The sequence below is a fragment of the Cebus imitator genome, unplaced genomic scaffold (assembly GCF_001604975.1).
Source record: "Cebus imitator isolate Cc_AM_T3 unplaced genomic scaffold, Cebus_imitator-1.0 Scaffold672, whole genome shotgun sequence".
Classification (NCBI taxonomy): Eukaryota; Metazoa; Chordata; class Mammalia; order Primates; family Cebidae; genus Cebus; species Cebus imitator.
In genome coordinates this window covers 718,139-730,616 of record NW_016107987.1, presented here as the reverse complement: position 1 = coordinate 730,616, position 12,478 = coordinate 718,139, and the positions used below count along the sequence as shown (strand labels likewise).

General features: G+C 55.0%; 1 long non-coding RNA gene across 1 annotated transcript in view; it reads right to left on the bottom strand.

The window, feature by feature from the left end:
• Positions 1–5,510: 5,510 nt before the first annotated feature.
• Positions 5,511–12,478, bottom strand: part of LOC108295982 — a 23,611-nt gene continuing 16,643 nt past the window's right edge. The window contains exons 5-6 of the long non-coding RNA XR_001821689.2: positions 10,459–10,620; positions 5,511–5,845 (exon numbers count right to left, since the gene is read on the bottom strand). This is a non-coding gene — a long non-coding RNA (uncharacterized LOC108295982). The remainder of the gene's footprint in view (positions 5,846–10,458; positions 10,621–12,478) is intronic.

Here is a 12,478-nt window from a genome sequence, read left to right as displayed (position 1 = left end):
CCCCGTGGCACTGCAGCCGCTCCCTCACGTTGGCCTCCGCCACCTCCACAAAACCTGCGCTGTGCGCCAGCTCCACGATGTCATGCTGGATCTGCAGGAGAATTTCCACGAGCCAGATGCCCACATCGCCATGGACGCCCTCTGGCCACAGCTTCTTCCACCTTCCATTCAGAGCAACTGGTAGGAGGCTGGGCACAGTGGCTCATGTGTGTAACCCCAGCACCTCGGGAGGCCAAGGTGGGTGGATCACCTGAGGTCAGGAATTCAAGAGCAGCCTGGCCAACTTGGTGAAACCCCATCTCCACTAAAAATATATTTTTTTAAATCAGCCAGGCATGCTGGCGGGCACCTGTAATCCCAGCTACTCGAGAGGCTGAGGCAGGAGAATCACTTGAACCTAGGAGGCAGATGTTGCAGTGAGCCAACATCAGCCACTTGCACTCCAGCCTGGGCGGTAGGAGTTCCTCCCAGGACTTGGAGATGTGGTAGACAGCGTCAAGGACACTGCAGTCCTGCCAGAAGTCCCTCACTGCTGCCCGCACTCGCAGCCAGCAGGCAGAAGACCCTCCGCAGGCAGCAGGCCTTGAAGAGGGCCGCCACATCCTGGTTCATGGTCTGGAAGAGGGCTGTGGGGATCTTGGTGGGTATTCTGTGCCCATGTGGTCCGAGAGGTCGTCCAGGTTCCCAGGGTGGCCTGGGGTGCTGTCCGGATAAGCAGCGCCTTGCAGGGAAGGCTGTGCTGGCAGCAGCGCCTCTCCACGCTGGGCAGAAGTGCGTGAACCAGTCCTGGAGGGGGCTCACGGTGACCCAGGCTTCTTATGCGAGTGCCACACCTCGGGCAAGTTGGGCTTGGAGGAAGCCTTGAGGGAACATGGGCTCTCTGAGGGCACACCAGCAGGGGCTTCAGCTGGAAGTCACCGGCCGCATTGCCACGGAGCTTAAGGGTCAGGAGGTCTCAGGTGGCTTTGACCCTGGGGGCCGCCTCATCTTCTACAGGAAAATGAATGTCCTGTAGGGCAGGCACTTCTAGAAGGACCCGGGCTTATCCATATTGAGCACCAGCTGGGGTGTGTAGCCACCCTCCAGGATCACCCTGCACATTGGCGCTGGGTACCTGTGTGCCACCTTCAGGCCCGCACCTGCAGTTCACCTGCTCACCCCCATGCTTCTCAAGCTGTGGCGCACCTTGAAGCCAGCGAACCACCCACGGCTGGCCCCGAAGCTCTCGGGCTAGGCGCCCACGTCCTTGTCCTGCTCTGCTTGAGGTTCTGGAGCAGGCTGTGGGCTTTCTCCTGAACAAGCACCACACTGACAGGCACGTGGCGCTGGCTCTGGTCCTCGATCCACACTCTCAGCAGCTGCTCTGTGTTCTCTATCACCAGGCTGTGGATGCGTGTCAACTTGGTGGCCGTCTGCAGCGTGGCCGCCTGGGAACTCGCCCAGATCTTGTTGTCATGAATGGTGGCCAAGGTGGAGATGGACAGCCCCAACACCTTCCTGATTCTACTGAGCTTCTCTCCAGCTTCAAAGCACCACAGCACCTCGAGCTTCACCTCCAGGTTGATGGCCTTGGGGTCTTCCTGGGCTCAAGCAATCCTCCTACCTCATTCTCCCAAGTAGCTAGGACTGTGGGTGTGCAGCACCACACCCGGCTAAGTTATTTTGTAGAGATGAGATCTCACTGTGTTGTCCAGGCTACTCTGGGTCTTCTCGCCTCGGCCTCCCACACCCAGCCACCAATGCCCATTTTTAAAGGGGCTGATCTGTGCTCCCCAGACCCAGGCAGCCCCATCCCACCCACTTAGGGTTCCTCACCCCCCAGGTGCCAAGGAGGAGACAGCTGGAGGGAGGACATTCTGGGTGGCAGAAACAGCACAGGCAAAGGTTAATGTGGCTGGGGCGATCGTGCAGGATTTCAACTCAGTCAGGTTCTGGATTTTATTATTTTTTTATTTTTATTTTTTTGAGACACGGTCTCTGTCACCCAGTCTGCAGTTCAGTGGTGCTATCTTGGCTCACTGCAGCCTCCCCTTCCCGGGTTCAACTGATTCCCCCACCTCAGCCTCCCAAGTAACTGGAACTACAGAGCTGGCTAATTTTTTATTAAATAATTTATTTATTTGAGACAGGGTCTCCCTCTGTCACCAAGGTTGGAGTGCAGTGGCACCATCTCAGCTCACTGCCACCTCTGCTCCTCCGGAGGAGCGGGGACCATGGGACTACACGAGTGTGCCACCATGGCCGACTTTTTTTATTTTTATTGAAATAGAGTCTCACTCTGTTGCCAGGCTGGAGTGTGGTGGCATGATCCTGGCTCACTGCAACCTCTACCTCCCAGGTTCAAGTGATTCTCCTGCCTCAGCCTCTCCAGTAACTGGGATTACCGGCACGCGCCACCACACGCAGCTAATTTTTGTATTTTTAGTAGAGACGGGGGTTCACCATGTTGGCCAGGATGGTCTCGATCTCCTGACCTCATGATCCTCCCGCCTCGGCCTCCCAAAGAGCTGGGATAACAGGCGTGAGCCACCGCGCCCGGCCTAACTTTTGTATTTTTAGTAGAGACTAGGTTTCCCCATGTTGGTCAGGCTGGTCTCGAACTCCTAACCTCAAGCAATCCACCCACCTATTCCTCCTAAAGTGCTGGGATTACAAGCCATGAGCCCTCCTTAGGGCCGCGGTGAGTGGATTAATTCGCTGTATAAATTAGGGGCACTTGTAATATGCCAGGAATTGGGGAGACAGGGGGAGGGGCCCCAACCACCTGCGGACACCCCATCCCGGCTTCCTGATGCGTCTGGGCGCCCCGCACCTGGACTCACCTTGGGGACCTGCCTGGACTGGCCCAGCCGCGCGGAGACGAAGACGAAACACCCGAAGACCGGAGCTTCTGTCCGCCCTGCAAGCTCCTTTCCGCGCTGCCTTCTCCACCCCCGATGCGACCCCACCCCACGTTCCACGCGGCTCAGGTGCGTCTGTTTCTGCAGAAGCAGGTGGGCGCAGGTGAAAGCAGCCCTCGTGGGCAATTACTGTGGCTTCAGGGTGCATCTCAACCATGGGTGGGTGTTCCTGAGCCCTGCGGCTGACCCGCAGATGGGGAACAGTACCTTCTTGTTCCCAAGCCTGGTGCTATGTGTTTGTCACTGCAGAAAGGCCACAGGACATGAGATGTGAGAACCATGGGCGAGAAGAGGTAGTGTCTGCCCCCCAGAAATAAAAGATCACTAGGCAGAGTTCATCTGAGATAAGGCCCAAGCCCAGAATCATGCAGAACAGCTGCAGAAGTCTGTCCCTCCAGGCCTGTGCCCTGGGCCACTCACCCATGCTCTGTAGCCCTCTCCTGGAACAAATGCAAGCTTCCCACCAACTCCCTTGTTGCCACTGACATAGGGCATCCTAACGATGCAGCCGCCTGAGCCTCCTGTCTCAGTGTAGCTCCTGGAGGTGGGCAAGAGCACTGAGGATACCCCGGGACACCCACAGGCTATGCTCCCAGTTGTGCTCATTCTCCAGAAGGAATCAAGGCCAGCAGCAAAGTGACACAGAACCTGGGCCGGCTGCTCATGGCTCAGAACTCCCTCACCAGCCCTCTGGTCTCTGTACTCTTCATGGCTTCTCTGAGCTTTGGCTGTGACCTTTTGGAGGCCAGGCCTTTCCCTGCCTCCCAAGGCAGCCCAGAGGTGCTCGTGGCCCCATCCTCTGCATCCTGGGGGACGCTGTGGAGTGGGAGGTTCCCCACAGGCCTGCAGCAGGCAGGCAACATCAGCCTCAGCCATATCCCCAAGAGCCACATGGCTAGCTAGTGCCACAGTGTTGTGGCGGAGCTTGGGCACCACACCAGCCTCGGGGGCACCAGCAGGCACACACTCAGACCAGAGATTCCTCCAGGCGTTGTGCCTGGTAGCAGGCTGCAGGTCTGCCCGGGCCTCAGCGATGCTGTCCACGGCCGTCATGACAGTGTAGCTGCCCCAGAACTCCCACGCAGAGGGCCCGTCCTCATCAGCAGTCTCCTGGACCAGCTGGCTGGTGTGCGGCGCAGGTTGTGGGCCTTGAAGGCAGTGTTGATGCCCTAGTTCATGGGCTGAATTAGGGCGGAGGTGTTCTTGGGCAAGAACTCAACGTGCACATGGGCTGAAAGGCCACGCAGATGGGCAGGATGGTAGGGCGCACCATCCAGAAGCAGCAGGGCATGATGTGGGAGGCCACGGTGAACACAGTAGGTCTCCATGGCAGGGCAGAAGCATCCTGGAAGACACTGGGAGTCAGCCAGTCATTGCGATTGGAGCACCAAGGCACAGGGAGGCTGGCCTTGGGGCAGCCCTTGAGGGTCTGAGGAATCTCTGAGATGTACACTAGCAGAGGCTTTAGCTTGAAGTTGCTGGCTACATTGCCACCAAGCAGTAGGGTCAGATGGGCCTTAGAGGCCTTGGGCCCAGGCACAGTCACCCCTTCCAATGCCAGCAGCAAGCGCGTGGGCATCCGTCTCCTGAACGGTCCTGTCTCATCCACATTGAAGACTAGGTGTGGTGAGTAGCAGACTCCTCCAGGATGATACGTAACACCAAGGGATACTGGGCAGCCTGGGTGTCAGCAATGGCTGGCTCATCCATCAGCCCTTACCGGCCCCAAAGCCTCAGCCTGGGCACCATCGCCCTGCTCTTGCTGTAGCTGTACAAACAGCCAGCCCGCCTCGTCCTGGATGAGCATGTGCTGACAGGTAAGTTTTGTTGCTTCTGCTCCCCAATCCACAGGCTCAACAGGAGCTGCATGTGGCCCATCACCACACCCCAGCAGCAGGTCAGCTGCACGGCACTTACTGGGGTGGCTGCGGGAATTAGCCCGGATCTTGTCCTTGTTGACACGGATTGAGGCAACGGTGGAGGGGACCGGCCCTGGGGCCCTGTCAATCCGTGTCAGTTTCTCACTGTCTTCAAAGCTCCACAGCACCTCCAACTTCACGTGCAGGGCAATGGGGTTCTGGTGTCACTTGGCATGGTGATGGAGGCCACGCTCACCAAAGGGTGTCTCTCCTGACACTTGTGGGTGGGGGTCTGTCTTCATTCCTCCCCCCCGAACCATGCACCTCGATGAGCTCTCTTCCTCCTGCTCAGCCCTAGCAGATACCACTGTGCCCACAATGGCAGCCTCTTGCCCTCTCTTGCCACCCCGCCTCTGCCTGTAAGGACGACACACATGAGCATTAATCTATGAGCACATGCCGGCCTTCCCACTCCCTGGGTGCTCTCCCAGAGCACCCAGACCTGCTGACCACGGTCCCAGCAGCATGCCCAGCCCCTTCTTTCTCTGCTGTGAGGAACACTGCACGCTCACTTCCCAGCCTTCCAGGTAGCTAGAGGCCCGTGTCACTTGGTTTTGGCCTATCAGAACAGGAGAGGTCTGCTGAGGGACTTCTGTCTCTTCTACCGGCAACGGGGGGATATAGGAATTGCTCTGGTCAACAACTGCCTGAGGCTGGCACACAGGTGGTAAAGAATTTACCAAGACAGGAATGAGTTCAGAAAGGCAGATTTATTAGAGAAAAAGGGGATATACGTTGCAAGGGAGCGGCGGGCAACACAGAAGAGGAAGACCTTTCTGCCAAGTGGCAGGGGCCAGGGGGAGGTTTTACAGGGCGTGCTGCTTGGGTGAATACCGGCAAACGGGATTCCTGGTGCAGCCGGGCCGTGAGCTGGGTGCTGGTAATAGGGTGCTTGGTCACTAGTGAGCCGTTTGTGGTGGACACCGTTTCTCTGAACATTCTCTGCCCTTTACTTCTGTCTCTGTTCCTGCCAACTTTCTCTTCTTTTTCTTTTTTTTGAGATGGAGTTTCACTCTGTTGCCCAGGCTGGAATGCAATGGCATGATCTCAGCTCACCACAACCTCAGCCTCCCGAGTAGCTGGGGATTATAGGCATGCACTATCATGCCCGGCTAATTTTGTATTTTTAGTAGAGATGGAGTTTCTCCATGTTGGTCAGGCTGGTCTCAAACTCCCGACCTCAGGTGATCCGCCCACCTCAGCCTCCCAAAGTGCTGGGATTATAGGCATGAGCCACTGCGTCTGGCCTATTTTCCAATTTTCTTGTAACTCCTTAGGGCTCCACATTTCCCTCTGACAAAACAACTATGACAAATCTAAAAAAGTGAGTTATGTGGTGCTTTTTTTTGAGACAGTCTCCTTCTGTTGCCAGGCTGGAGTGCAGTGGTACGATCTCAGCTCACTGCAACCTCTGCCTCCAGGTTTCAAGCAATTTTCCTGCCTCAGCTTCCCAAGTAGCTGGGAATACGGGCATGTGCCTCCACACCGAGCTAATTTTTGTATTGTTAGTAGAGACATGGTTCCACCATGTTGACCAGGATGGTCTCGATCTCTTGACCTTGTGATCTTCCCACCTCGGCCTCTCAAAGTGCTGGGACGACAGGCGTGAGCCACCACACCCAGCCAATGCATATTTGATGAAAGCTAGTTTCATAGGTCTGAGAGGGTCTAGGGCTGGTTATGTGGTTTGTCTGAAGAAAAGACGTATCAGCAAGGGGCCCAAGTATAAACAGTAGTATCGGATGCGATGTTGAAGACTGTACTGTGATCACCTTCTGGCTGCCAAGTTGTGCCTAAAACCCATGGGTCAGAGACACTGGGCTGTCCTTAAAAGGGGAGCCCCATGAAGAAGCCTTTACGGTTGCTCAAGAAGGTTGTGTTATGAGGCCTGTGCATGCATAAGGACTGGCTAAGCACGCTAGGTTGGAAGTAACATTGCAGATATTGAAAAATCAGAGTTTCGCTGGGGGTGGTGGCTCACGTCTGTAATCCTAGTACTTTGGAGGCTGAAGCAGGCAGATCACCTGAGGTCAGGAATTCAAGACCCGCCTGGCCAACATGGTGAAACCCCACCTCTACTGAAAATACAAAAATTAGCTAGATGTGGTGGAGGGCACCTGTCATCCCAGCTACTCGGGAGGCTGAGGCAGGAGAATGGCTTGAACCCGGGAGGTGGAGGTTGCAATGAGCCGAAATCATGCCACTGCACTCCAGCCTGGGGAACAGAGCAAGACTCCATCTCAAAAAAAATTAAAAAAAAAAAAGAACACTTCTTTGGAGTTTTATCATTATGTCCCTTCCAAGTAAGGGGATAGGGCAGCTTGGTAGGACCAGGAAAGGGTACGTGAAAACATTTTTCCCCAGGGTGCACACTAAGGGGGAAGTGGCCAGGCATGGTGGCTCACACTTATAATCCCAGCACTTTCAGAGGGCGAGGCAGGCAGAACACTTGAAGTTCGACAGCAGCTTGTAGATTTTGGTTCTAAGTGACCATCAAGACCAGGCTTGCGGGGGTTGTGACTAACAAATGTAATAGGAGATTTGAGATCACAGAGGCAGTCTGTGAGTCTGAGGTCAGGAGTTTGGGACCAGCCTGGCCAACATGGCGAAACCCATTTCTGCTAAAAATGCAGAAATTAGCTGGGTGACTGTAGTCTCAGCTACTCGCAAGGCTGAGGCAGGAGAATCACTTGAACCCAGGAGGCAGAGGTTGCAGTGAGCCGAGATTGCACCACTGCACTCCAGCCTGGGCAAAAGAGCAGGACTCTACCTCAAAAAAAAAAAAAAAGTTGAGGGAGGTGAAGCATCCCTGCTGTGGCCTGGCCTGGCCTGGCATATATGCTGGCGAGGAGGATTGAGGACCAAAAGGTAGGACCTAAAAAACTACTTAGGGCTAGATAAGTAGCTCCTGTGTAAATTAAAAACTCAATCTGATTCCCTGCCAGAGTTAGGGTTACTGGATGCCTTCTGGACCCCACCAGTCATCTCTTTCTGCCTTCTGAGCTCCCTAAGTTTCTCAGAGTCAAAGAACAGAGTTTGGGGCATTTGTGGTTGCCATTCTCCCAAACTGGCTCACACACTGGGGTTGCTGGTTTTGTGACGACCCTCCGCACAAAGGAGAGAGGGGCAGTCCTGTTTCCAGTGTCCTGCTTGTTTCCAGTGAGGACAGGGTCACTAAGGACCAGAATGTGGTTGGGGAAGCTGTGGGCATTTCCAGCTGATTTGCCCAGCTGATTGTAGTGACAGCACATAGTGGGCTCCTTAGTGGCTGTTAGGCTCCACCCTGACGGCTGACCTGGGGCCCTTGGGGTGGGCAGAGAATCCGCAATGGCAGCAGCCGTGTAGTGAACCTGCCACTTATCTCTTTCTTGATCTTTTCTATCTCATTCACACTGCAATTTTTCCTCTTTATTAAAGACTTCGAAGGCCGTGTCCAGCAAAGTGGGGAATGGAATTTGTGGTTCTTGGTCTAGTGTTTGGAGTTTGTGTCTAATATCTGGAGAAGCCCGGCTAATAAAATGAACAGTCAGAATACCAAGGACTTCTCGGCTCTCGGGGTCCATATTAGTATATTTTCTCACAGCTCCAGCCAACCTGGAGTAAAACAGAGCTGGGTTTTCATTTGGCCCCTGTATTACGTCTCTTAGTTTGGCATAGGTGACTGGCTTTATGACAGCCTTCTTCGTGCCTTCAGTTAAACAAGTAATTTATGATCACAGCATTCCCTGCTAGTGTTTCCCTCTCTGTAGCCCCATCTAGGATCAGCATTAGGAACTCCCGTTCTCCCCAGGCCAGACCCCTGAGGGTTCCAGGCATGAACCTCATCTGCCCATCACTGAGCTACAGACCAAAGGCAGGACTTTTCCTCATGAGCACAATAGGTGGTAAAGATGCACCTTTGCCATTTCTCAGAGCAGCAGGACCTTGTGTGGACCTAACGTGGGATCATAAGTGGCCCCCAACCTGAAGGGGACAGAGTCCCTGAAAAGGAGGTGGAACTGGAAAATGACATCCAAGGTTGAGATGACAAGGAGCAGATGGAGTAGGTACGGTTGAACATGAAGGTGTTATGTGCAGGGTGGCCTCAACCAGTCCAGCTGCTTGGGGAAAACAGAATGGGTAAAGAAAGGGTTATTGGCCGGGCGCGGTGGCTCACGCCTGTCATCCCAGCACTTTGGGAGGCCGAGGCGGGTGGATCATGAGGTCAAGAGATCGAGACCATCCTGGTCAACACGGTGAAACCCCGTCTCTACTAAAAATACAAAACATTAGCTGGGCATGGTGGCACGTGCCTGTAATCCCAGCTACTCAGGAGGCTGAGGCAGGAGAATTGCCTGAACCCAGGAGGCGGAGGTTGCGGTGAGCCGAGATCGCGCCATTGCACTCCAGCCTGGGTAACAAGAGTGAAACTCCGTCTCAAAAAATAAAAAAAAAGAAAAGAAAGGGTTATTGTCAGAAGAGTCAGTGGGGCTAGAGAATTTAGCCAAGCACATCGGATAGATTTGGCAGAGATTGGGATCCAGAGAGACAGTCATAAATTCCTGGACTTAAAGAACTTCAGGGCCAGGCGAGGTGGCTCATGCCTGTAATCCCAGCACCCTGGGAGGCCGAGGCCGGCGGATCACGTGGTCAGGAATTCAAGACCAGCCTGGCTAACATGGTGAAACCCCAACTCTACTAAAAATACAAAAATTAGCTGGGTGTAGTGTCGTGCGCCTCTAATCCCAGCTACTCAGGAAGCTAAGCTAGGAGCTAAGGTAGGAAAATCACCTGAACCCAGGAGGCAGAGGTTGCAGTGAGCTGAGATTGTGCCCCTGCACTCCAGTCTGGGTGATAGAGTGTCTAAAAAAAAGATTTCTGACCCAGAAGTTTGTAAAGCAGGCAAGCCACCTTGCTTAGGAAAATTAAGCACTTCTTTTTGAGACTTTGGAGGTCAAATTTGTTATGATGTTTTATTTTTATTTTATTTTATAGACAGAGTCTCACCTCTGTCGCCCAGGCTGGAGTGCAGTGGCATGATCTTGGCTCACTGCAACCTCCGCCTCCTGGGTGCAAGCAATTCTCCTGCCTCAGCCTCCAAAATAGCTGGGACTGCAGGTGCGTGCCACCACACCTGGCAAATTCGTTTTGTTTTTGTTTGTTTTAGTAAAGACAGGGTTTCAGCCAGGCGCAGTGACCCATGCCTGTAATCCTAGCACCTTTGGAGGCCGAGGTGGGTGGATCACCTGAGGTCAGGAGTTCAAGACCAGCCTGAACATCACGGTGAAACCCCATCTTTAAAAAAATAAAAATAAAAATAGAGTTTCCCCGTGTTGGCCAGGATGGTCTCAATCTGCTGACCTTGTGACCCACCCACCTCGGCCTCCCAAAGTGCTGGGATTACAGGCGTGGGTCACCGTGCCCGGACCTCCAATGTTTTCGAATGCAACCCAGAGTCAAGTCTGAGGGACTAGACAGGGTCTGTGCAATTGTGTCACTGGGAAACCAAGCCGCTTGGGGCTAGTTGAAGCAATTTCCACTTGGGGCATCGTACCAAGGAAAGGTGCTCCACTCACATCTGCTGAAGGACCCTGAGGTGCGCTTTTCTAAAGGGGCGTCCTGCCTATTAGAGAAAGCCCCCCAGAGCTAGGGTGCCTTACCTTGGGATGACCACTGGGATAAGCAGTCGCAGGTCAGTCCAGGCACGAATTACACTGAGTGCTTGGCCCAAGGTCTCAGGGGAAGAGGCTGAGGGAAGATTCGCTGTTCTGGCGCTGTTTGGGATCAGCTGGATCAAAACATCTGGAGCAGGATGGCCGGCTCTTCAGCGGAGAATTTAGAGTGAGAAGGTCTAAGTCACTCAAAACGTATGTGGTTTCTCCGTAGATGAGCTGCCATTGCTAACTGCACCACAATACAGGCACGATTCCTGGAATCCCAGCACTTTGGGAAGCCGAGGCAGGTGGATCACAAGGCCAGGAGTTCGAGACCAGCCTGGCCAAATTGGGGACACTCCGTCTCTACTGAAAATACAAAAAATTATCCAGGCAAGGTGGCGCATGCCTGTAATCTCAGCTACTCAGGAGGCTGAAGCAGAATTGTTTGAACCCAGGAAGAGGAGATTCCGGTGAGCCGAGATCACTCCAACGCACTCCAGCCTGGGCAATAGAGCAAGACTCCATCTCAAAAACAAACAAAAAAACGGTCTGGTGGTCCTGATGGGGTGCTGTCGGTCATGATTCTGGTTACGAGGGGTGGTTGGAACGCATTGGGACAACAAAAAGCAGGGAGGGAGCAGAGAGCCGAAAGCCTCTGGCCCCCAATCTACCCAAGCATTCCGTCATACAATCCCCCCCAAGGCACGACCCTGCTTGGCTTCTACACTGGGGCCCCTTCAGTCTGCTGTTGCTCCCAATGGCTGCTAAGACGGACCCCATTGGGGACTTCCCAGATCGCTGAGGGGGGCGCAGGTGTGTGCGGAAATGGGAAAGGGAAAGCCAGGGTGTCAGGGGGCGGTTAGGAAGGTTTGCAACAAGCAGGAGAAATTGGGAAGGGGAACAAGCAGAAGCCAAAATCCTCCGGCACCCGTCTCACTAGGGAGTTCTCCACCCAAGCCCCAGCCAGGCCTGACCCTGCTTGGCTTCTGGGCTAGGCTGTCAAAGGCTGCTATGGCACCTGGAAGCTGCCCAAAAAACACACATGGAATAGTCTGGGGCCCTGGCAGGGGCGCAGGCCAGTGAGTCAGAGGGCAGAGCCAGAGAATGGGTGGGAAGTGTTGGGAAGAAGGTGGAAAGGCCAAGGCCTCCAGCCCCGGGCTTTGGAGGCGGCCCCCACTCAAGACCCTGCCAGGCCCACCCAGGTTGGCACAGAGCTCCCCCCAAGGGCGTCCACGCGTCCCGGGACCTCTTTGCAGGGGTTTGTCCGGGCACCCTGTGGGCCGCAGCACCCAAGGGTGCCCGGGTCCGCAAACTAAGCAGGGTTGGGCCTGGCCGAGGCTTGGGTGGGAGACCAGGGCTGCCGAGTTTTGGCTTCCCGTTCTTCTCCGGCTTTCTGTCCCTTCTCACAACACTCCTCAGCCGCCCCTTGACTCTCTGGACACCGTTTCCCGCCCACTTGCACCCCCAGCACGGACTGTGGGGGTCCATGCCAGCTGACCCAAGTTGGCACAGGAGCCTGGAAGCCGAGCAGGGTACGACACGGCTGGGGCTACGAGAAGGGACCACCTGGGGAGGCCAGAGGCTTTTGGCCTCCCGCTCCCTTCCCGCTTCCCCCGCTTTTGGCAGCTCTTCCCAACCGCCCTCTGACCCTCTGGCCTCTCATTTCCTGCCCACCTGCGCCCCCGCCTCAAGCTGGGACTTCCTGGGGGGGGGTTCCTTTTGGCAGCCCCAAGTTGCTATTAGCAGCCTGAGGGTGCCCCAGCCCGGAAGCTAAGCGGGATTGAGGCTGGCTGGTGCTTGGATGGGGGACTGGGTGGAAAGAGCAGGCCTGGAGGGTTTTGGCTCTCTGCTCTGTACCCGCTTTCCCCCCTTATCACAACCGTTCACAACAATCCCCTCTCAGTTATGGTGTTCCCCCCCAGACAGTTATGGTGTTCCCCCCAGACAGTTATGGTGTTTCCCCCCAGACAGTTATGGTGTTCCCCCCCAGACAGTCATGGTGTTTCCCCCCAGTCATGGTGTT